We start from the raw sequence: 26,463 nt of genomic DNA, 5'->3' as shown, positions 1-26,463 counted from the left end.
TGTGGGACAAAAGATAGAAAGCAGTCTGATATCAGAAATTATTTGCCTAATTATGTGCTAGCTATCATAAATGAAGTGGAGAAAAACATTTATAAAATTATAGATTTTCTAGTTTCACAGAACAGGAAAATAAAACTTAAGTAACAAATTTCAAAATGAGAAAAAAAATACCCCATAAAATTAATTCAAGAAAATGCCTACATTCAGAAAGATTTAGAAGTTTATCAGATAAAGAAGAATTAAGTTTAATATTAGAGTTTTTTAATATAGAGACCTTTTATAAAATGTTTTTTATGATGAACGTTTAGCATTGATATCTATACCAGGTGGTAAGAAAGAAGAGAAAATCATAGATAAGTAACTCTAGTGAATATTAATGCAAAAATATTGCATAAAATATTTTCAAAGAGACTGCAATAACATTTTATGGTTATACACTACAATTATTGGATTGTAGGGGAAAGTCAAGAGGTTGGATTTATATCAGAAGTACTGGATTGCTTCAATATATTAAGAAAACAATAAACATAATGCATTATATTAAATAAGAAATAAAACTTGTAGACAATACTTTTAATGAATACTTCTTATAACAAGTACCTATTAAATTATATATGTGTATACATCTATGCATATATGCATGTATCTATTTATGTATGTGTGTGTATAATGCCAGGAAAATCACTAAAATTTTCTTCTAATATTTTGAGAGGCAAAATTGTAGTTGGACTTAAAGGCAGGAAGACCTAGGTTCAAAACCTGACTACTATATACATTGGCTATAAAATCTTGAGCAAGGCTCTTAACCTCTTCATTTCCTAAGTAGTTCTGCAGAGTTTAAGCAACAGAAAAGCTAACTCACTGAAATCATAGGCCTATTTCCTTTCTCTATCATTTAATAATTTAGATAGAAGAATTGAGCTGCAATTTACTGAATCCTCAAATTGTAGGAATCATAAATGGATAGCACTATTGAATATAGGGCTCCAACATCCATAGTATCTAAATACTCTTAATATACTTATATCTATATTTTTCAATGAATTTTGGTCAAAAGCACTAATATTCAGACCACCAAAAAAAAAGAAAAGAAAAATATAGTATTTTACTTGAGAGAGAAAAAGATTTTAAAGTTTTCTTGTTTGTTTGATTTTTTTTAGTGAGGCAATTGGGGTTGCGTGACTTGCCCAGGGTCACAAAGCTAGTAAGTGTTATGTGTCTGAGGTCGGATTTGAACTCAGGTACTCCTGACTCCAGGGCCAGTGCTCTATCCACTACACCACCTAGCTGCCCGATTTTAAAGTTCATAAAGTAGATGCCACCATGTTGCTACCCAACTGAAAAACCTTCAGTGGCTATTACCAATCAGGCAAAATATAGACTTTGTGTCTTACTATTTAATCCATCCATATTCCAATTTTATATACTTATTTCAGTTTTCTTTCCTTCATATGTTCTTATTTCTATCCAAACCAAACTATGAAGTGTTTTCTATCTTCCCTTTTCTCTATACTGTCAATGTCATTCACGATGTTTAGAATGTACTGCCTCTTGTCACCCTTTCAGTTTCAAATCAGAATCCATTTCTTCATTATCCCTTTCCATTTGTTAGTATAATCTCTCTTCTTAATTATACTTCTACTATACATATATACATACACACACACACACACACACACACACATATATATATATATAATTTGTCCTTCAAATAGAGTAAATGTAAGCTCCTTTAGGACACAGGCTTTTTTTTTTTGTACACCCATCACATAGCAAAGTACCTTTTCTGTTGCACCAATATTGAATGTTATAGGCAGTTATAAATATTTATTAAATTTAATTGAATTTAATTTAATTTGCATTCATTCACAGAAGCAGAGACCCGGAATGAACCTCCAAAATTCTCCTAATCTTTTAGGAACTGTCACTTTCAATTTTCACAAACAGATAAAAGTCTTTCAAAAATACATCTATTGAAAGGATAAAATTTGACAGTCTTTGTAGAACATCTATTCTGGTATATAAGAAAATCCATTGCATTTCCAGAAATTGAGATTAAATTCAACATAAATTCTTTTCATCTCATTTTTTAAACTGGAGAGATGAAAAGCCTGTAAGCCTGTGGGATTCAGCCCTTCTATGATGTTCATACTACTATTTCAGAATATAAAGAGATAAATTGTCCCGTTTCCTGTGAACTTTTGATGTTGCAAAAGTTAATGTGGAGGTGAGTGAGAGCATAATGGCACTCAATGGTAGAGTATATCATAAAAGGAGAAGAGAATTAAAAGCATCTCTTTCTTCTGTTTCTATTGTCCCCATTCTCTACCTCTATACATCATGAACAGAATTAGACACCAGTAAATGTGGCTGTACTCATGAGGGTTCAAATAAATTTAACTACCTGTCCAGGGCAATATGGATTGATCAAGGAATGGAAAATTAGATAAAAACTCACAGATTTCTCTTAAATCTGGATTGTAAGAGAGATGGCATGGCACAGTGAGTAAAGTACTGGCTTTGGAGTAAGGTGGCATGTTTGAATTTTGCATCAGATACTAACCTGTGTGATTTTGGACACTTTATCCCTCTGGACCTGTTTACTCATCTATAAATTGAGGGAATTGGATGGCCTCTAAATTCTCTTGCAGATCTAAATTGGCAATCCTATAAATATGTGGTCATACACACAAAGTCCCAAACAACCTGCACTTCCCCATCATATTAATGTTTTAAAATATGACCCAACCTTCAATAAATACCTCAGATTTTCCCTGTTCTTTCAAGCCTTCCCTGTTTCATCCACTTAAAATATTCTTCTGATCCTCTAATCTTATATAATCCTTTGTGCCTACCCTGTGTTCTTATATTAGACTGTATTACAATTATTAGTCATTATATAGGTACTATGTAATTTTTCATATATGTATATGAGAAAGACAACATAATGTAGTGGAATAGAGTCCTTCCTTCCTTCCTTCCTTCCTTCCTTCCTTCCTTCCTTCCTTCCTTCCTTCCTTCCTTCCTTCCTTCCTTCCTTCCTTCCTTCCTTCCTTCCTTCCTTCCTTCCTTCCTTCCTTCCTTCCTTCCTTCCTTTCTTCCCCTTTCATTCCTTCCTTTTTTCTCTCCTTTCCTCCATCCCTTTCTTTCTTCCTCCCCTTCTTTATCTTCTCCCTAGTTCCCTTCCTTGCTTTCTTCTTTTATTTCTTTATTCCTACTTAGTATGACCTTTGATAAGTCACTAAAATATCCTTAGTCATAATTTCTCATGTAGAAAATGACACAGTTGAAAACTTTTCTTTAAATCTTATCATAGAAAAAAATAGAAAAAAAAATCTTATCATAGTCTGGACATTTATAGACATTTGTGAAAATACTATGCTGCAGTAGGGAAAGCATATCTGAATTCCAAAGAATTTTATTTAAATTCTGACTCTAGCTATGGGACCTTGCTCAATTCTTTTTTTTTTTTTTTTTGGTGGGGCAATGAGGGTTAAGTGACTTACCCAGGGTCACACAGCTAGTATCAAGTGTCTGAGGCTGGATTTGTACTCTGGTCCTCCTGAATCCAAGGCTGGTGCTTTATCCACTGTGCCACCTAGCTGCCCTGGTCAATTCATTTTTAATCTTAGTTTCTTCATATGTAAAAATGAAATAATTGAAGTGTATAAGACAATACATTTAGAACTAGAAGAAACTTTAAAAGCCCTTCATTACAAAACCATCATTTCATAGATGAAGAAAGTGAGGCAAAAAGAATCTAAGTGACTTGCTCGAAGTCACACAGATAGTGTGTCTAAGCTCCTCTAGTTTTTTAACCTTATTGTGTGACTCACATGCCTATATATGTGTGTGTAAATATGTGTATATATGTGTATACATAAACATACATGTAGCATTTTATAAGCCACAAAATACTACATAAGTATTATCAACGTAAATCCAAAACCATGTTTAATATTAAATGACAAGGCAGAATCCCTGAAATCAGGACCCTAAAAGATAGACAGTATGATAACACTAACATAATGTAACAACAATTACACTGGATTAGATGTTTTTAGCATAGATGACAAGAGACTGATCCCACAGGTGGCTGTATGTTGAGCTCAAATTTAAAAGCTACAAGTAGTTTGTAAAAACAACAAACAAACCATTCTATGAAAACATCAGAAATACAAGAGCAACTTAGGCTTCTGAGTGAGATACATAACCACATAGGAAACCTATGGATTTGACCAGTGAGTGTTCTTTAAATTAATAATAATGATAAGAACAAGAACAACAACATAACATTCTCCATTAGACTCCCAAAGACAAGAACTAACAGTGTGCATTTTGACAGAGAAGTCTACCACTGAAAAGCTGCCTACATAAGGGGCTAATGCTGAAGAACAGTTTGAATTTTATTAGCAGAGGGTGGTAAAATACTTTCATAAAGCTGACCCCTGCTAGTTTTGCTGATGGCATCCCTGATGATACATTAAAACTTCTCTGCATGCCATAGCTCCAGTGTTAATTCAAAGTCATCGGATTATTGAGTTTGTAGAATCCCAGAGGCTATGTTCCATGACCCAAAGCAGATCACAGAATGACCTTATGCAAAAACAGTCACTTTCCTCAGGGGGTACCAGAGAACTGAAATATGATCTACATGTAATTGTCTCTAATTGTTCAACACACAAACATTCCTTGCTTCTTTCTCATAAGTTAAAGCATTTTTATTATTATCTTCAAGGTGGAAAACTAATCATTTGTTTCTCTAAATGCTCCTGGTATGAATTTGCATTCACATAGCATTCCTAAGTCATGTTTTTGGGTTCTAAGTTGTAGCCCACTTGGAAATTAGTACACTAGCCAACAGATCATCTTAATTGCTAAAGTAAAATAAAGCTTTGACCAAGAACTAGGCAAAGTCAATGACTAAAAATTCACAAATGACTTTAAGCTCAATATGTTTGGCTATACTCATTGACTTTAAGCCTTATTACTTCTCACTGTTTCATGTGATTTCATTTTATTTAACATAATCTATTATACTTCACATGAATCTATTATCTATCAAAAAGGACATTTTCCTCTTTAGCCCAGTTTAATTATGCATAAGTAATGCCATCATGATCAGACAGATACTATGTATTTTTTGTGAATTTGATCTATGTTGAATGTCGGTGTTAGAAACATTCTGTTAATTATAATGTACTTAAAAATCTGTTTAATAACATTAAAATTTTAAGTTATTATATGTATTTAGCAATCATCTAAATTAAGAAGTTCTTAATCTTTTCTGTTATAGAATCCCTTTCAGTGGTGGGCACAGTACCTGGAAGACACACTAATACATGGAAAACACTTCATACATATTAGTTGAATTGACATGACAGGCTGGTGGAATATATGGACCTTTTTCAAAATAATATTTTAATATATCTTTATATATATATACATATTTAATAAATATTTATTTTTCTTTAGTCATATGATTATATATGTATATTATTTAATAAATATATATTATAAGCAAAATATAGAAGCCTACAAAGACAATAATTCATATTGAAATAGCTACCATTTTATAAAACAAGTTCAAAGATTTCCCTTTAAAAACTTCTGATGTAAAAGGGTACACACTTTTAAAGCTTCTAAGTTTAGCATATTATTTACTGTTAACATGAATTACGTATTATTAATCCCCCAAATAATTCTACCATAAATGAAACTAATGAATTGATCCATATAAATCTATGCAAGTAAGTCAAAAGAAATCTATATCCGCTGTGTCAATTATCTTTAGTCTCGGGGCAGCTAGGTGGCACAGTGGATAGAGCACTGGCCCTGGAGTCAGGAGTACCTGAGTTCAAATCCAGCCTCAGACACTTAACATTTACTAGCTGTGTGACCCTGGGCAAGTCACTTAACCCCAATTGCCTCACTTAAAAAACCAAAACAAAACAAAAACAATTATCTTTAGTCTCTCTATATTAGCTGCTTCTCTACTGCCTACAAACATCCCTATATCTCTACTATACTTTATCTCTCCTCCGTTTCATGGATAAAATTCTTAAGAAGATCATTTGCAAACACTGTTTCCAATTTCTTTGTTTCTCACCCTTTTAACTCTCTATGGTCTGGCTTCCAACCTAATCATTCAACTAAAACTATTTTCTCCAGAGTTACCAATTATCTCTTAATTGCCAAATCTAATGTGTTTTTCTCATCCTCACCCTTCTGTACCTCTCTCCAGTTTTTGTCATTGTTACTTACTCTCTTTTACAATCCCTTCTTTGGATTCTCCATAATGCTTGTGCACTTCCTCTATGTTTATCTTCGATTTACTTTGAAAATAGCTCAATCGTGCATAGTTGTTTCCATGTTGTTTCTCCCATTAGACAGTGAAGTCTTTAAGAGCAAACTTTTTTCTACTGTATTTGTATCCCAGTGTTTAGCAAAGTGCCTGACATATAAAGAATGTTGTGGGCTTGATTTTACATTTTGTTTTGCTTTGAGTGACCACCGGATATAGTTTGTTGGGAAAGAGCAATATAAAATAAAACTTTATAAATATCAACTATTATCATTACTACTACTACTACTCCTACTACTCCTACTACTCCTACTACTACTACTACTACTACTACTACTACTACTATTACAGTAGATGAGGACAACAATGACAGCTATAATGATTGTGTAAACTATTCCATCTTGATCCAAAGGGACTTGAATATACTTTAAGTATACCTCTCACTCTCCTGTTTCACTGTACTAACCTGGTAACCTGGAAATTTTAGTATCCGGCAATCTCCATGGGAAGCCACCATATTCCCCTGAAAGTCTACCATCTAAGAAGGCTTAAATTATGAATATTTTTATTTACAGGTTAATTGCAACAGATTGGACATGAATCTGACCATTGAAAAGAATAGTATGTCCCCTAGAGCTCTGTATGTTCACTTCAATTGACAATATTTATCTGGATGAAGTTCTAGTTCAAGATGATAAAGATTTATTTCTTATATCAACTCTCTATTTAGTGGCTTTTTCTGTGTATTTTGCTTGCTTCCCATAGTTCTCAAATGGCCAGTGGATGTCACCATTTGTTTTGTCCTACTGGTGCTCCTATCCAAGGTCTTCCTGTATTGCTCCATTACAGGCCTTCTCTGATCCCAGCAGGTATCACTGGATATTGTTCCTTGTCTTTGGTCTCCTCTTTTGTCTTTCTTCACTACTTTGTTTCTTCTTGAAATTCAGCTTTGGTGAACTGTTTTACATAGTGAACTCTCCTTTAGATATGGTGCTAGACTCCCATATTTTTCTGACATTCACCTCTGCTCACTATGATCTACAATTCTTCCTCAGTAGATAGCATTCTTCAGTTTCCCCAGGGGACAAGCTCATTGACCTGGCCAATCTCAGTGACTTTTAAGACAAGCCTCTAAAGTGAATTTTATAACTCAAAAAAACACAGACTTCCATTACTTTTTGTAAACTGATTGGACTTTCAGAATCTTTGTTGTGTCATTTAAATGTATCCCTATCCCCAAGCCCATAAAACTTAAGGTAAGGCAATACAACTTGTCCCCTCTCTCTTCCACAGCTGTATAATGGGTTAGCAAAACCCTACTCCCACCCATATCTTTGCATTCAAATATTTTTGCCTTATTCTCCTTCACTCCCTCTAAATCTATTTCCCAGAATAGTGGGGCCAAATAATTCCAATTTCTTCAGGGTTATTTTGTAAAAAGCATTCCAAAGGGAAAGAAATGGAATGGAGGCAGTTAGCACTCATTGTTGTAGAAATCTGTAATCCTTTTTATATTATTGTTGTTGTTGTTACTAGCTATACTATTACTAACATGATTAATCTGGTGTTGAAGTGATAGTCTTATTAATTACAGGAATATTGCATATTGAATCGTCTGTTGCTATTTTGTTGTTTTCCTTATCTAGTTAGTGACTGTTGTCTTCTAGCCCTAGCCTAATGTATCTCAGAACTTCATCTAGTGGGCTTGTGCTAATTAGAGAACAACAGTCTGGGGCTCTTCTATCATCAGTTGCTATGCCTATTCTAAACCTTCAAATAGCTCTGGTTCAAAAAATAAAAGAGAAAGGCACAGGAAAATAAATATAATGATGGAGAGAGAGATTGTGACACAATTTGTTTAAATAGATCAAGAGTACTTATTTATACCCGTATCAAAATAAATGCTATTGATTATCATGTTGGTAGCAGTGCAGTTTCTGGGTATTTCCTTAGACAATTTCGCATCAATAATTGATGATTATAGAAAATGACATTTTTATTAGGGCTAAATAGAAAAGTCTCCAGATGAGAGCTGGCACTCTCTTTCTAGAGAATGCCAGTTATTAGATAGATATATAGGTGAAAGAGAGAGAGATAAAGAGATAGGTAGAGAGTAACTATAGCTATAGCTATAGCTATAGCTATAGATATAGCTATAGATATAGCTATAGCTATAGCTATAGCTATAGATATAGCTATAGCTATAGCTATAGCTATAGCTATAGATATAGATATAGATATAGATATAGATATAGATATAGATATAGATATAGATATAGATATAGATATAGATATAGATATAGATATAGATATAGATAGATATATTGGCAGGGTTTTCTAGTAAAGAGTAATTAAGCATGAAACTTGCTTTTCCTAGATCTGAGGTTGAATTACATAGTCATTGACCCTGGACAAATTCCCTTCTTATTATACTTTTATTTATAAAGATAGTGATTTATTTTTTTAAATGCCATTCATAAAGTTTCTGTAGTCTTTTGATGAAACATCATCAAAAAGCTTTAAAGTTTATTATTTCTGTTGTTCAGTCATTCAGGTGTTTCTGACACTTCATGACCTTATGGACCATAATGTCTATGGGGTTTTCTTAGCAAAGTGGTTTGTCATTTCCTTCTTCAGTGGATTAAGACAAATAAAAGTTAGATGACCTGGCCAAAGTCACACAGCTAGTTTCAGTTCTTCCTGACTCCAGGCCCAACATGCTATTCACGTAGCTACTTAGCTGCCTCCAAGTTCATTATTAATCAAAGAAATATTGTTCCAATATTACTATGGGTTGGCAAAGATAGTCATAGTTCTCCAAATTGATATTTTAATATCTCTGTGATAGAGTTTTTATTTTTTTCACTTTTAAAAACCCAAAGAGGAAAGTCTCATTTTCTTTCCTTACATTGTTCTTAATCTACCTCCACCTCTTTTGAAATAACTATATGGTATTTTTTCTTTTGTTTGACACTAAATGTCTTTTTCTTATCATATAGTAAGCATCTTTGGGGCATAGAACCATGTCTATTCTTCAATTCTTTATACTCTATTCTGGTGATCTGTGTTTTATGAGTCTCACTAAAAACTCATTATGAGGGTCCATTTTTTCCTTCTCTGTTGTGTGCTAAGATAATTGTGAAATCTGAAATCTTCTGAGATTTTCTATATAGCTCCTGTGTATTACATTCTTTATTAATGTTTTGTCTGAGAATGAGGGAGATCAAGAAATAACTCATATTTTCATAGCTCATTAAGGTCCATAAGATACTTTCCTCCCACTAGTCGTCAAGTGAGATCATGAGATCTATATAAGTATGTTCATTCCTATTTTCTAGAAGAACTTCAATGGGTTTAAGTAACTTGCACAGAACAAGACAATTAGGAAATGTAAATGTGGGATTTTAACTGTTATCCCTGGTTCAAATCCAACACCCTTTCTACCGTACCTCACTGATTCACAAGAAAGGAGAGATCAACTGTTATTTTTCAGTTTATTTATTTTGTTAGTATAAGTTTGAGAATTACTATATCAATATGAAAGGCACTATGTTTTACAATCAGAATTACAATTGATGGTGTTGTAGAAATATTGTTTAAGGAATCCTTGCTAATTCAGGTATCTGAAACCCACAGTAACAGCTCCTGCAAAGTATTTTTTGCCCTTTCTTGTGTGCCTATTATGTTCTTGTGAATAAAGAATCAAGTTAACAAGTTTTTGTGAAGAAAAGCCAGTGTAGCATAGTAGGTGTACAAATAGATGAGCACTACAAAAATAAAACACCTACAATTTGACTTTGACCCTATTAGACTGTTCCTTTTATAATAAATACTTCATTCTGAAAATGAAATTTCTGTGAATGAAGTTTTTTTGGTTCAAAGTACTCTTGATTAACAAGCTTAATGAGTTAATTGGCATTAAATGCTGTGTGGTAAGCATGAGGATCTTTCTCAGGCTGGAGTATACTGGGGACCACCTATCTGAAGATAAAGGTAAAGGGAAGCATAGGATCCTTATATTGTTTTTTCAAGGTTTTCTTCTCTTACTCCTACCAAGTTTCCCTGTTTCCTTAGACAATCTCTAGACAGTTAGATGATACAGTTTGAATCCTGAGAAACTTATTAGCTGTGTGGCTTTGGTACTTCACTTAATCCCTCTCAGCTTCAATTTACTAATCTGTATAATAATAAAGATTATTATAAATAATAAAGTTGCCTGATAATAATTATTATAAAGATAATAAAGCCTGACAGCTTTGATGTAAGATCAAAAGAAAATATATAGGCAAAGCTGTTTTAAAACCTATATAAGTGTTAGCTATCATTAGAAATGTGGTTTAGAAGTCCTACATGTTTTCTAAGTGTTTTGCATCCATACCTGTCCTTAGGAAAATTTAAAAACTGAACACTCTCCAAGGTTACCAATGATCTCTTAATTTCTAAGTTCAATGATATTTTCTCTATCTTCATCTCTCTTAATTTCCAAGGTGTTTTGAACCATTGACTTCTACCTGCTCCTGGATATTTTCTTGGCATTTTCATTGCATTGTTGTATTGTGACTCTCCTCCTACCTTTATGACCATTCCTCTTAGTCACTTTTGTAGGATCATATTTTACATTGTATTCCTTATCTGTGAGTGTAGCCTATGTCTCTGTCCTTAGCCCTTTTCCTTTGTCTTTACAGTTTCTTTTGGTGATCTCATCAAGATGTTCCATGTGATAATTTTGTTTTCTATGTACATGGCTCTAAAATCTCCATATATCTTCTCTCTCCTGAGGACCAGTCACCATCCTATATTACCTTTCTTCTGAAAGTGCCTCCTCTGGAGTCTTCTAATAGACTATCTCCTATCTTTCCACTCTATTCCTTACACAACTGCTAAATTAATATTCTAAAGCAAAGGTCTGATCATGACATTTTCTTGTTCAAGAACTTCACTAGTTCACTAGTTCCCTATTGCCTCTATTGTAAAATTTAATATATAAACTCTCTATTTAATATTTATCATCTTTTCCAATCTCACCCAACCTGTCTTTCCAGACATTATTTCCTATCACTTTCCTTTAAGCATGCTATTCTCTAGTCAAACCAATTTACTTGCAGTTCCCCTCTACATGACATTCCATTCCTCTTGTCTTTGCCCAGGCTGTCCAACTTGCCTAAAATGCTCTCTCTTCTTACCTTTCCCACTTGAAATGCTTAACTTCCTTCAAGGCTCAGCTCAAGTGCCATGTTTTAAAGAGGGCTTTCTTTTCTCATCCCTGAAATTCTCTTTACTGTTGCCCTTCCTTCCCCCACTTCTCAAAATTATTTGAATTGAGTGAACTTTGTTTTTGGTTCCTCTTTCTTGTTTTAATTTCATTCCTTTTAGTATGTTCTGCATTTTGCTTCTCTACATCTCCCAAGGCTCTCTGACTGTTCCTGTCCTTCATTGAGGAACCCTACTGAGGTCTGCTCTCCTAATCTTGCTTGACCATCAAAACCTCCATGTTCTGTGTTTTAGTCCTTCAAGGCCTTGCTTGCTAGGTAGTATGAATTAATCTGATAACTAATTTGAATTTAGGGGTAGATGACTGAGATGGAGGCATGTATTATTCATCTGCTCCTAAGCTTATTTTTTAAGGTTTAAAATATTTGCTATGTCCTGATCCAAATTGACTTAATATTGTAGAAATCTCACTTACCATGCCTGAGTAGAGTGGAGGAGGTTTGGTCAATAGCACTCCTTAAAATTTTATTACATGGCAGTGTTCTAACTTTGTTTATGCATAAGAACAACCCTTTTGTCAAATTGAATTCAAATATAGCAATGCATCCACTTTTGTTTCTGAAATGGATTAGTAGCTTATCTGTGGTTTATAAGAAAATTTAAGCACTCTCTTTGTTGTCTCAACCAGATCAATGCTGTTCTTCCTACTCATTCTAAAGATACGATTTTGAATTTGCTTCTGGGGCAAGTGGGAGTAAGTGGAATAAATGGCCTTTGGTGTCTTTTGCCTTGCTCAACTGATACAAAGTGAGAACTAAGCTGTCAGAAAAAACACTTACCTCTAGGGTGGGAGAAGGCCCCCAGACAGCCTGAAAAGCTATCATGGAGAGAAAGCAATATAAGGAGAAGAACAGGATTTTTTTTTCCTTTCTTTCTTTTTTTTTTCTGCTAGGGGAGGGAGGTAATGAATTCTGGTTTGTACATGCTGAATGAATTTTCAGCAGGTAGTTAGAATTGTGGTAGTGGACCTTTGGAGAGTAATCAACATTATAATTGACTCAAGAGTCAGACATTGAAGTGATACCTAAAGTAGATGATATCACAAATGCAGAGACATAGATAGAACTAAGAAGTAACTTAAAGTTTATTCCTTCAGAAAAGTAGAGGTGAGGAAGTTTGTAATTCAGAGCTACTTCCTGTGTGTAGCAAGCAGTTACTTAATTCTTCTCCACTCCATGAATCCTTTGGGCAATTCCTACATGTGATACAAAAGAAGGCAACTCTCCCTCTACTCATTTTCCAGGTTCACAAGAATGCCGAGAATACCATTTCCTTATTCTGACAGAGGACCCCAAGAGACTATATTGCTAGACCTACCAGTAAGCTTATGTTCTATGAAAAATATAATATTCAAATGTATGAGATCTCATCTATAACGATATTCCCTCCAATATTCAGATTTAAGTTATCCATGCTTGCCAAGCCAGTCAGATGCTGGTCTGTGTCCTACCATAAATTCACCATTGTGCAGGTTACATCATTCACCCTTGAAAGTTGACCAGCCTATCTTCCATTCCTCTCATACATTTCTAAGTTCTAAGTAACATCCTTTGCTATTGTTCTTTTAAATTCTGCATTGGTTACATATTGCAGGCTGCTTATACCTACCATATACAATTACATTGTTCTCTGTGTGATACTGTTTTAATTCTTCAGATATTGCACTGCCATTTTCTAGTTAAATATAAAATATGATAGAATATTTTATTAAGGATATTTACTAAAATATTGTGGTTTGTGCACTAGAGATAAGTATATGTGCATTCTTAGGCCTCATTTTCATGTTGTAGAATTCCTAGCCATAACAGAGATGAAATAATCCTCAACAATCCTTCCTAAGGTGATTAGGAATACTAAATGATTAGGATTTCTTTGGAGTCTGAACAAGGTCTTTTATTTACATGAAACTTTTATACCTTGAGATACCTGTAAGACACTTAGCATATATATTTTTGTTATTGTTTTATAGATGGAGATGAATGAGATATATAGACCTCCCTGAAACATCTAACATAGACAGACAATACCATTTCTCAGATAGTATTTGAACAGCTTGTCTTGGAGCTCTAGGCTGTCAACAATAATGGTCAAGCCAACAGGAAGAAAATTAACTTATTCATGTATAACTCATAATATTTGCTGGTTCCAAGATCTTTACTCATATGATAGGGGAAATATCCTAACCCTTACCTCCATGACAAGCTAGTTTTTACTGAAGATATGTTGAGTCTAATATTGAAACCTGGTTGAATTAGGAAAATAAACGTTTAGGTTATTAATATCATTTCATGATTGCCTGAGTCCAGAGCAGCCATAAGGCACTCCAGAGGCATTCAGTTGCTTGGCTGGAGAAGTTCAGGCAATGGAGCTAGACTCAGATGTCACCACTACCTATTCTGATTGAATGTTCTTCTCCAACTATGTTAAGTAAGTTTCCTTCTGTTAACTGTTGAATATTAATAGTGTTCTAATATCTAATCCAAACTACCAGGGGAATGGCCCGAGTCAGACCCAACTTAGAACTTGTAGCTGCAAGAAATAAAATTCAAGGATCAATTATTTAATTGATATGGATATTCTTGACACCAGTATAGCTTACAACTATGTCATGATTTGTAGAGGGTTGTTGGGTATGAGAAATTTGCCACTTTCTGTCCAACCTCCTATGATGAATTTCTTTGCACCTAGCAAGGCTTGTCATTAAGCAATGGACCTGTACAAGTGATATAAAACTGAAGAAAGAATGAAGATTAAAGATGGCACATTCTGGATTTGGGTCATTCATTTGAAATCATATTTATATGAAATCATATAATCATATCATGAAACTAAGAATAATACCCAAGAGTTTTCAGGGAAAAATCAGAAAATTTAAACTGAATCCACATATATATGAAATAGGATGGAAAAGGAAGACAAAGAAAGGATAGAAAAGAATGAGCAATCCAATTCATAAAGAGTATCAGGAGAATAGGCATGTTGAGCTTATAGCTATTTGCTTCTGACTATGAACAGCTATACTCATAAACATGTTATAAAACTATAGATGTTTTTAAAAACTTTTGATTTGACACCAAGCCACTGTTTTCTTAAATTTGCCACATATGGCATATTCCAGATGCGATTCTGTCAGTTGATTTATTCAGGCTGAAGTTTTGGGTATGCACATGCTAGACATTCTAAGAATTTTATTTATATAACATAGTGCATGATTTTTCAATTTTCTTAAGCTTTTTGGCCATGTATCTTCCACTGCTCTGCCCCTTCCCCTGTTTTCCACTCTGACTCTCTTTGTAAGTGCTCTCTGACACTTCAGCATAAGAAAAAGTGTCCTAAAGCTTATATTTAAAGGCATAATACATTATATTTCCCCACCAAATTCTCTAAGAATTTTGACATTATAAATCCTGTAAGAAAATCATGTTTTGTAGAAATAGGCAAATCGTAAATAATTGCCTTTTTACTCAATAAAAACAGTTTAATTTTGGGCAGATAGGATAAATGCAAGATGAAGCTATCCCTAGACAACCTAATTGGTTTGTGCAAAATAAAATAACATAAAAATCTCAGCAAGGTGAAATTGGCTGGCTTCCAGTTCACATGCAATCATATTTGCATCCATATTCATTAGTTTTCATTCAATGCTACCTATCCTCTGTAACATTTTTGATAGCAAACTTTTGCCCTATTTTTTAAAATGTTCTACCATATGATGTGCATCATTTAAACCCAGAGTATAAATAAAGAAACGATTCTGAACAAAGCAGACAAAGGAAGTGGTTTCCTAGCAACAGGAATCACAGAACAGATCCTGCCCTCCCACTCAGATGGAAGCTTCATCCACCGGCTCATATCGTTAAAACATTTCTGAGTGCAGACACCCTGAGAGTGCATACGTCTCATAGTGAGAGCCCAGGCAGTGTTTGAACTTACTATTAAATGGATTTGGAATTTAATAGGCTTTAATGGAGCTTGTGTCCAATTCTCTTTGAAGTTATGGTATTACTGTACTAACTACATATGTACCTGCTGAAGAAAGTACATTGCTAGCATGCTCATACTTTTGTTTTAGACTAGGTACCTGAGACTCTTTCTGAATGCTCATGGAGTGACCATATGGGCTGGGCTAGAGATGAAAATGCATCAAAATCACTGTGTGAACAAATCCAAGAGAAGTACTATAACAATCTCAAAACCCATCTAACTCATTCCTTATTTTCAAAGTGGGTGGTTATGTTTTTTGTTGTTGTTTTTTTCCCCCAGCTCTGGGGATTTAATGAGGAAGAGGTTATGAACCTATGCAAATTATGACTATTTTACATTCTCATTTGTAATATTTATTCCACATAGTCCTCTGTAACTGAACTTTGGAGATTTAGGTAGAAGAGAGAATCAGTCTCAATTTATCCTGTTCATCCTGGTTGTACCTATTCCAGAGTGCCAGGAATCTTTTTACACTGGAAAGAGCACTGGAATCCAAGGACCTACGTTCAAAACTGCCTATTACAATTATTAGTCTAAGGACTCAGGTTCAAACCTGCCACTTACTATTGTGTGAGCTGCTATGCATCTCTGAGCTTTAGTTTCATCATTTATAAAATGAAGAGGTCAGACCAGACAATGCAGAAGTTCTCTTCTAACTTTAAATGCATTATTCTAATGCCCTCTATGTCTTGTGGCTTAATGCTTTGTTACCTACAATAGATTAATGAATTGTAGGAATTGTGGCTTTTCTATAGGGAAGAATTCAACAATTAATCAAAATAGAATCCAGAAAAGCTTCAAGTATTCATGAAATTTAGTGAAATGACTAATGTGAATAGGTGGCAAGAAAATCACAGAATCCTAGGCAGATAAAATTGAAGTCCAAGACCAAACCAGTCAGCAAATCTTGTGGCAAGCAGGAGTCAAAAGACAAAAAAAAAAAGACCAAAGAGGTAGAAAGAGGCTCTTTGAATTAATAAATTGGTCTGAAGGAGAGAATCCTGAATTAGGTCCCACCTCGACTGGGAGAAAGAACACTCATGAACACAGCCTATGATCAATGAAGTCATTTGAAACTTAATCCTCAGATTTGTTAATAAAATCTATAGAGTGCTGCTGATCAATATAATCCTCCATAGTACCATGAAACTGGTGCTGTGTGATTCTAGATCAATCTCTGGAAAGCCAATCACCAGCTACTTCCTTACTGACATAGGTGCACAACCAAAATTTTCTCCTTTGTAGTTTTACTATGTTTGAGTTGAAAATATGTCTGGGATGTGAGCTGCCTCTGCCCCTTGCTTTATCATCATCATCATTGTAAATTACTGTTATCCTTATCAAGAATTAACAGGACCCATGGAGATACAATGTACTATAACAAGACTATATAGAGGGTTTCAAAGGTCTTTAATTCTCATTTGCTTTATTCTGAGATGAGTAGGGTTATTTATTTTTGCTGTTTCTGTTAACATAATATTTAACTTCCTTCCTTCCTTCTTTCCTTCTCTTTTTCCTCCAAACCCTTCCTAAGTGCCTGGCACTGTGCCGAGTGCTCAAGTTAACAAAGTGGTAAAAATTAGCCCATGCCCTCAAAGCAGGGGAGATAAAATATAAGTTAAGTATATAAAGTTATATACAGAGTAGATGAAAGGTAATCTTAGAGGGAAGACACTAGCATTTGGGGGGATAAGGACAGGTCTCACAGAAAGAGAGATTTGAGCTAAGTCTTGAAGGAAGCCACCAGAGAAGTTGAGATGGAGGTGAAGAGGTCTGAGACCTTTCCAGGCATGAGGGACAGCCAGTGAAAAGGCAAAGGGATGTGAAAGGGAGTCTGAAATGTAAGGAGAAGCATGTAAGCAAATATAGCTGGCTGCTAGCTTGCATGGGGAATAGTAATGTGTAAGACAAAGTAGAAAAGTAGAAAAAAGGGCAAGTTATGAAGCCACCCTCTCTCTGTCTAGGCTTATTTTTATTTAAACTGTTTAGGGGTCTTGAGCATACCTACTTAGACAGGTTATGTCATTAATAAATTTAATCACTGACAAGTATCATCTAACATGTTTGTGCTTCAGGCACATTCTGTCAAAGAAATGTTAAGCCTTTTTCTACACATTTCTGATTCTTTGTATGTAGTCCACAGAACTCTATTCTTATGCATATTTTCTCATATGTAGGGCTGGGCTCGCTCATCCTTTTTGTTCTGCCACAGTATCACAACTATGTGAAAGTGTAAAGTGGATTAGTAAAAGAGTTCCCTGGTAAATGAATATAGCCATTGTGACTAATAATGGTAGATATTGTAGCACTTGAAGATTTGAAAAACACTTTATACACATTATCTTATTTGAAATTCAGAAGACTACCCTGTGGTATTTTTAAAAAAATTTCATCACTGTAGAAAAATCCTGATGTGGAAATACCCTCAATTGATGCTGATCAGAGATTTTCCTATAGTTACCATTTATTGGCATAGGTGCCTTCAAGGCACTAAAAGGTTAGTCACCTAGCAAATAGGCAGCAGAAGTAGGACTTCAATCCAGGTCTTTCTGGATCCCAGCCTGGTTCTCTGTCCATGAAGCTAATTTACCTCTCAGATATTATCATCCTCCTTTATAGAGGAAGAAACCCCCAAGGAGTAAGTAATGTGCCTATAGATTTATAGCTCTGGGATGTATGTTGGATACAGGATGTAAGCCAAGGACCTGAACTGAGGATTTGATGACTTTAAGTTTGGTCCTATTTTTCTATGGTTATGTGCTGTCTGTGATTCTTCATGTAGGCAGAAAGTAAGCTGTTTTAAATATATGGAGATATTTTTCTTGTGTTTCATGAGAAGATAGGGGTAATGTACGACTCTGTTAGTCCCCTGAATAGGAACACAATAGCTATGCAAACAAATATTTTTTCTTTGGGCTTGCTGGACCTCATCAGTCTCATGATATTGGGGATTCAGTAAAGGTAGTTTCACAGAAGGATGATATGGCTGGACACAACTAACAAACTCTGGGAATCAGTTTTCTTCTTTGTAAAATAAGGGGGTTGGACTCAATGTTTTCTAAGGTCCCTTCCAGTTTTCTCCCTGTGGTTTTGTTTTTGTTTTTGTTTTTGTTTTAGTGAGGCAATTGGGGTTAAATGACTTGCCTAGGGTCACACAGCTAGTAAGTGTTAAGTGTCTGAGGCCGGATTTGAACTCAGGTACTCCTGACTCCAAAGCCAGTGCTCTATCCACTGCGCCACCTAGCTGCCCTCTTCCTGTTTTTGTTATCCTATAATGTATATGATAACCACATAAGAGGAAAAATAAATCAGAATGAATGACAAAGATTGAGAAATCATAATAAAAATATTATCATGAAGGTTTATGCATTGGCATGAATAAACATAAATATATAATTGACAAAGTAAATTTAGTCAGCTTTATTGATGTCCCATATTAAGTTTTTAGTAAGACATTTGTAATTTGTTTAAAAGGGGGAGAAGGGATGGTTCCTAGGAAATATATATACATAATATTTAATACCTCAATTTTCTTTGTATTCATATTTAATAATATCAATTTTCATAGGCATGTAATTGCTATTAATAGTTATTATTTATATAACACTTTAAGGTTTGAAAAGTGCTCTATATATACACATACACATACACATACATACAGATATAGACACAGACACATACACATACATATATATATACATATACACATACACATACACATACACATACACATACACATACACATATACAATCTTAGTTGATCCTAGAAATGAGTCTGTGAGGTAGTAACATTATTTCCACTTTACAGATGCAGAAATTGAGACTCAGAACAGGTAAAACACCTCCCTAAGGTCATGCAAGGAGTCAGTATGTGAGGCAGGATTTAAATTGAGACCTTCCTGACTCTAAGCACAACAACCTAACCAGGAGAGGAACAAGAAGATGACTTGAATGTATGCAGTCTTACAAATTATAAATTATAAAGTGCTTTCCTCACAGTTACATTGTGGAATAGGTAATGTGAATAATGCAAGTATTATTATTACCATTTTCTGAATGAGGATACTGATGATTACACAGATAACCGTATTTTCTTATGGTCATGTCTTTGGTATATATAGCAAATTTGGAACTTGAATGCAGGCCCTGTTACTCTGAGTAATTGTTTTGTATAGTCCCTGGCTTCTTTCCTTAATCAGCATGCCACAGTACAGTTTTCAAGGAATAGTGAAAGGGTATATAGCAAAAGATAATAATTGGTTTTATGTTGCCAAATTTAGCTTTGTTTGTGGATTTGTCAAGACTTTTTCAAATAATGTCAAAAAATTCTGACAAATAACAAGAGGACCTGTAATGAAATGTCACCTTGATTCAAAAGAGTTCTGCTATTCGTACATTCAGTAGCAAGAAGCTCACTCCATTCTCCATTTGTGGCTTTGTCTGGTTTCAATCCCAGGGAACAAGATGCTTCTCCCAAGATAAGTTCTTCACTTCTAATCTCCTCACTATACTGCTACCACAAGCCTTGGATACTACCTCCCTCAGCCTTTGACTGGAGGCCTCAAAGGTGGAGTACCAAACTCTTCCCAAAGGCTTCCAAGGTTAATTCTTCCACTATTAGATTGTAAGCTCCTTCACAATAGGGACTGTTCCCTTTTTCTTATTTTTATCCCCAGCATCTGGGTGCTTAATCAATGTTTATTGAATTATTGAATTGAGTTCTACCTTTCATTCTATTTTTTCAAATTCATTTTTTCAGGTATGAGCTAGCCCATTGCATGTGATCCAATAACACTGAATCCAGTGAGAAACAGAGCTGGATTAACAACCAAGGGTGTGTTTTGCCAATTAGTAAAGGCCACATGCTCTGTGTTATTCGATTCAGTTCAACAAATGTGTATTAAGTACCTGCTGTGTTAAAGGAATTGTGCTTGGTGCTAGGGAATAACAAAAAAACTGAAGTTGAAGTACAGTCTCAGTGAAATGAGTATTCCCTCTAAAATGCATACTACAATCTCTTTATGACTGTCAGTTTTATCCATGTCCTCCTGTAAATTCACTGTAATAGTCCTTGACATCTGTTGACATCAATAGGGTGATAATGGAGCACATAGGCTGTCTATCAGTCATCCATCATTCTCTCCAAATGATTGGGCTGTTGTTTTTGCTCATACATTTCTTTGATAAACTTCCATCATCATCATCAGCAGCAGCAGCAGCAGCAGCATCAATTATTTAGCTAGAACTTCAAAGTTTGTGAAATACCTGACATAAATTATCTCATTTGATTTAAAGGAAAAAACCCACTATGAGTTGGGTCCTATTATTATTCTCATTTTACTGATGAGGAAACTGAGGCTGAGAGGGTAAGGTCATATAGCTAGTCTGAGGTAAAGATTTAAAATTGTCTTCCTGACTACATGCCTTACCATCTATCTAGATGTCACATGAGAATTAGCATGGCATAATAGAGAGCCAGTCTCAGAGTCCAGAAGACCTAAGTAAAAGTCCCATTTCTGAGTTATTTAACCTTTTGGTACTTTGAGCAGAGTGTTTCTTCTATCATCATATTTTAAGACTATATATAAGCTATACAGGGAAAATGCTGACCTACACTGATAGAGGAAGTTTCTTAAAGTTCCCTACGCCAAAGAAATAAAAGATCCAGTTTCTTTCCCTAATTCTCAGCTCTTTTTCATAATTTCTTTTTTTGTGATGTTTTACTGCTGACTCACAACCACTACACACCTCTCCATTGCTGCCTGGAAGACGCACATTTTCAGTTCTTTGAATATTGTACTCTTCTCTGAATTACAGACATGTAAGCCCTAGGAACACAAAGACAAAAATGGAAAAAAAAAAAACCTGCCCTCAAGAAGCTTAAGTAAATCTTGTCCATAATTCTATAAAACTAGAAAAATTATGGATTGAAGTTAACATAGTATCATGGCTTTAGTGCTAGAAGAGACTTTAAAGCTTATGTAGTCCACCCTGCTTGTTTTTTAGATGTCAGTACGGCTTATAGAGTTTAAGTGACTTGGCCATTTGTCAGAGCTCGAATCTGAACCTTGGTCTTTGGACTTCAAATCCAGTCTTTTTTTCTAGTGCACCATTATGTAAAAAACCAAACCAAACCAATTAAAAATATCAAACTTTATCACTGGCAATTCTCCCCCTTTTTCTTTTGCCCAGCAATGAAACCTAGTTCTGTTCCACAAATGATAGCCTGAGAGGCTGTCTAGTGCATCCTGGTGAGAAGTATTATTTAGTATACATAGAATTCATAAGAACAGATGATGCTCTTAGTATAGCTCCATGCAAACTTGTCAAAAACAACAACCAAAAAAAAAAAAAACACCAAACCATGCAAGGCACAGAAGGAACTGCTGCTTTCACAGACTGCATTTGTGAAGCACATCTCAAGAGAGATGATTATCTTTCCAGGGTAATCAGGAGTCTTGCTGTTCTGAATGAAAAGGCATACATGACATTTTGAATTTGAAACAGCAGCCTACTATTTTTTTGGGGAAAAAAATTGTTTTTAGTTCACTTAATTAGCAAGTGCTGTATCTGGTTGGAGGCTGCAATCATTTTAAAGCTGGATTGTACTCCAGTAGCAAAGCCCTTAAGAAGCCAAAGTAGGACAAAAGACCTAACCAAATGCCACATAATCCAGGGCTGACCTTGAATTCTCAAATACTGTCAGCTGAGGATAGACTGGCAAATTCTACCAAGTGGGAAAGGCTTTGAGTCAAGTACTGTCTCCTATTCAAGGACCAGCTTAGTCAAATACAGGGAAGCTCATTTGCCAGAGTTTGGACCATGAGTGTTTTGTGGTTATGGCATCCTATGCAACAGACAAAAAAATACAAGGCACTCATTAGTTCTTTGGGGCCATCTTCTGCTTTCATTGTAATGGTGGTAGAGAGATTAAAAAGGGAAAAGGGAATAATAGAAGATGCTAATTATCACATGGCTTTTGTCGTTGAGTAGTTTGAGTCTTCGTGACTCCCTTTGGGATTTTCTTGGCAGAGATAGTATAGTACTTTGATATTTCCTTCCCCAGATCATTTTAGAGATGAAGAGAATGAGGCAAACAGGGTCAAGTGACTTGCCAAGGGTCATGTAGCTAGTAAGTGACTGAGGCTAAATTTGAACTCATGAAGATGAGTCTTCCTGACTCCAATCCCAAGGCTCTATCCACTGTGTCACATAGCTACATGTTACACATGGCTACCTTTGCTTTATTTTGTTAGTTTACTCTAGCTACACATTTGTTTATAGGTGTGACATTCATTGAGATTATTTTTGGGTGTTTTAAAAAAAATAAGCATTAATCAATTTTATTGATAGCTTTGTTTATATAAACTTTATCTCCAAAAATATACTTTCCCCTTTTGCTAGTCCATGAGCTTATCCATTATACAAAGAATTTTTAAAAACAATCAATAGTATAATAAACAATTTTGAAAGCTTTTTTAAACTGGTGAAGGAAGAAATGAGCAGAGTCAAGAAAACAATACAATAACATTGTGAAGACAAACAACTTTGAAAGCTGTAAGGACGATGATCCATATAAGAACCCACCATGATTGCAGAGGAGCATGTATACAGCCAATGAGTGAATTTGTTTGCTTGACTATACATAATTATAAAAAATTTGTTTTTCTTTTCCCTGTCTTCCTCATGGGATCAGAAGCTAGAGGGATTTAAAATAGATTCCTAGTAATAAAAAAAATTAGGGATGGGTGCTATATATATGGAATGATATATGTATCTTCATGTGAGATCACTGTGTTTTAGGGTTTTCTAAATTGTTTTACTTTATTAAAAGACATCTATAATGGAATGGAGGGAGATCTGTGAATATTTCTAATTACAAACAAAATATCAATAAAACTTAAAAATTGAACAAAAGTTAATGATAATATGTCAAAATAGCAATGACAATAATAACATTTATAGAATGTTTTGTTATGTAAAGTGCTTTACATTCTCATCTCATTTGATTCAAAACTATAAATGATCCAAGAAAACATAACAAAGTTTTAGTTAAAGATACTTCTTAGGGGCAGCTAGGTGGTGCCCAGTGGATAGAGCCCTGGCCTTGGATTCAGGAGGACCTGAGTTCAAATCTGGCTTCAGACCCTTGACACTTACTAGCTGTGTGACCCTGGGCAAGTCACTTAACCCTCATTGCCCTGCAAAAAAAAAAAAGATACTTCTTCGAAAGGGGAATAAAGGAATTCTAATACTTTATTTTATCCTGAACGTAAATGTCACTGAAAACATGATTTAATGAGATACTTAGTAACCTTGAAGTGTTCAAAATGAGCTAAAAATATGACCACCATGAAGATAATTATAGCTTACACAGTATTATAGAGTATAAAGAACTTAAACAATTTTAGGAATATACTGCCACTGTTCTCTCCAAAGTAACCAATGATCTCTTGTCAAATCATGTGGTCTTTTTGCTATTCTCCTCCTTGATATCTCTACAACCTTTGATACCACTGATCACTCTTTTCTCCTTATTTTTTATAGGTATATGTGACATTGATCTCTTTTTGTTATCCCATCTGACAGTCTTTATTTTCTTTGCTACATATTTCTTCAGGTCTTGTCCACAAAATTTAATTCTCTTCCAAGGCTTTGTCCTGAGCCTTCTTTCCTTTTCTTTATAGATCATTTTGCATGGTGATCTCATTTGATGTCATGGATTCACCAATAATTTCTATGAACATGGTTCTTAGCTCCATTTACCTGACTCTCACCTTTCTCCTGACACCCAGTCTTGCATCTCCAACTGCCTATGAAACATGTTGAACTGGATATCCAAAACTGAACTCAAACTCAACATGTCTAAAACTGAATGGATTTTCTTTGCCCCAAGCCCTGACTTCTTCCTAACTTCTCTATTACTGAACTAAAGTATCAAATACATGACTATTCACAACATGCAGGGTGTCTCAGCCAGACTAAAATGTAATTGGAAGATATTTAACACAGTTAATTAAAATGCAATGAGACAGATATTAATACATTTTTTAAAAAGTAAGTCAATATACAGCCCACAGGAACCCTTATCTAGAGAGTAGTTGCTCCCAGTCCTATTTGTTTGATATCAATATTCTCTGTTATTACCATCCTCAAGGTCACCCAGGATCACAATTTAGATATTACCCTCAATGCTTTGCTTTCCCTTAATCCCCATAACCAACCTATCCCAAGTTCTATTGATTCTTTCTTTGTAACATTTTTCACATATGTTCCTTTCTATCCTCTGATGATGCTACAATGATGGAACAGGCTTGTATCACCTCACAGGTGGACTACTCCAATAGCTTTATGTTTGCTCTCTCCACCAAGTCTTTCCTGACTGGAATTCATCCTCCAATCAGCTGTCAGTAATTTTCCTAAATTACAGGTCTGACTGTTACCTCACTATTCAATAATGTTGAGTTTCACTATTACATTCCAAATCAAATATAAATTCTTCTGTTTGGCATTTAAAGCCTCTCAAAACAGGTACTTTTTACTTTCCCAGTGTTCTTACAACTTGCTCCTTTCTATATACTCTGAGAAGCAGTGCAACTGGTTTCTTTACTGTTCTCCACACAGGATCCACAGCCAAGTCCAGTCATTTTAATGACTGTCTTCAATATTGTCTTCAATTCTTTGTTGCCTATCTTCTCTGAATTCCTTTAAGTTCCAGCTAAGGTTTTACCTTTCCTTATCCTCTTTAAATTTTACTACCTTCCCTCTAAGATTATCTTCAATTTCTAATTTATCTTGTCTTTGACTTATTTGTACTTTGTATTTTTTTCCCCTCTAGCAGACTGTGAGATCTTGGAGAATAGGCATTATTTCTTTTGTTGTTGTTATTGGTCCTTCTTGACTTGACTGGATTTGCCATACCTTCTAAGCCAGGAATACCATTATGAGGAATATCCACCAAGGAGGCCAAAGAGACATGAGAAAGAGAATAGAATTCTCTGTGATAGAAAGAACTAGAATTAATTTTGTTTCCTTTTGTTTGGGATTGAGGGCAGAAAGAACGGAATCAGCATTTATATAGCACTTACCATATGCCAGGTATTATGCTAAGTGTTTTTGCAAATATTATCTCATTTGATCCTCAAAAAAACCTGGGAGGTAGGTGCTATTATTACCCTTATTTTACAGATGAGTCAACTGAGGCAAACAGAGGGTAACTTACATGTTTAAGATTACACAGCTTCCCAGGTGCCTCTAATTAGTCACTGTCTGAATTAATTGGGTATCTGAATATAATAAAATATGTCAACTTAAGAAATGCTTAACATGAGGAATTCAGTGAAAATTAGAAAGATTTGTAAGCCAGTCAACAAACATTTATTAAGCACCTCATAGAAGTAACCCAATAATTTGCATTATTATTATTATTATTATTATTATTAAATAAGTCCTGGAAGAAGACAAAGGAAAAGATAGCAGGAAAGGTTTTCCAAAACCCAAAAAACTTATTAGGAGGTGCCAACAAGAGCTGGAGGGAAAAGGAAGTAAAGGGATATGTATTCACTCTGGAGATTGCTTAGAAGAACAAATTGGTTGCCATTTTATTTGTTTGATTCAAGGACTAACATTCCTACTGTGAATTGACAGCAGTAGTTTGCTGATAAAATATTTTAACAAAAGAATCTCCAAAAGAAGTACCTGTGAAATTCTTAAATTTAATAAATCATTAACATTTATTAAAGTTAAAATTAATTAAATAAAATAACTAAAATTAGCATTAAATTTAATTATTAACATATTTCTCATTAGTTTATTCAGCCTAGAAATGAACAAAACAATAAATCAAGTCCTAGTTTGTAGCATTTGTCAGTTTTCCAGCTGTAAATGCTCTCATGCTGATCATT

Source organism: Dromiciops gliroides, chromosome 3, assembly GCF_019393635.1.
Source record: "Dromiciops gliroides isolate mDroGli1 chromosome 3, mDroGli1.pri, whole genome shotgun sequence".
NCBI lineage: Eukaryota > Metazoa > Chordata > Mammalia > Microbiotheria > Microbiotheriidae > Dromiciops > Dromiciops gliroides.
The sequence above is the reverse complement of the archived record's forward strand: the minus strand, read 5'-3'. Positions refer to the sequence as shown.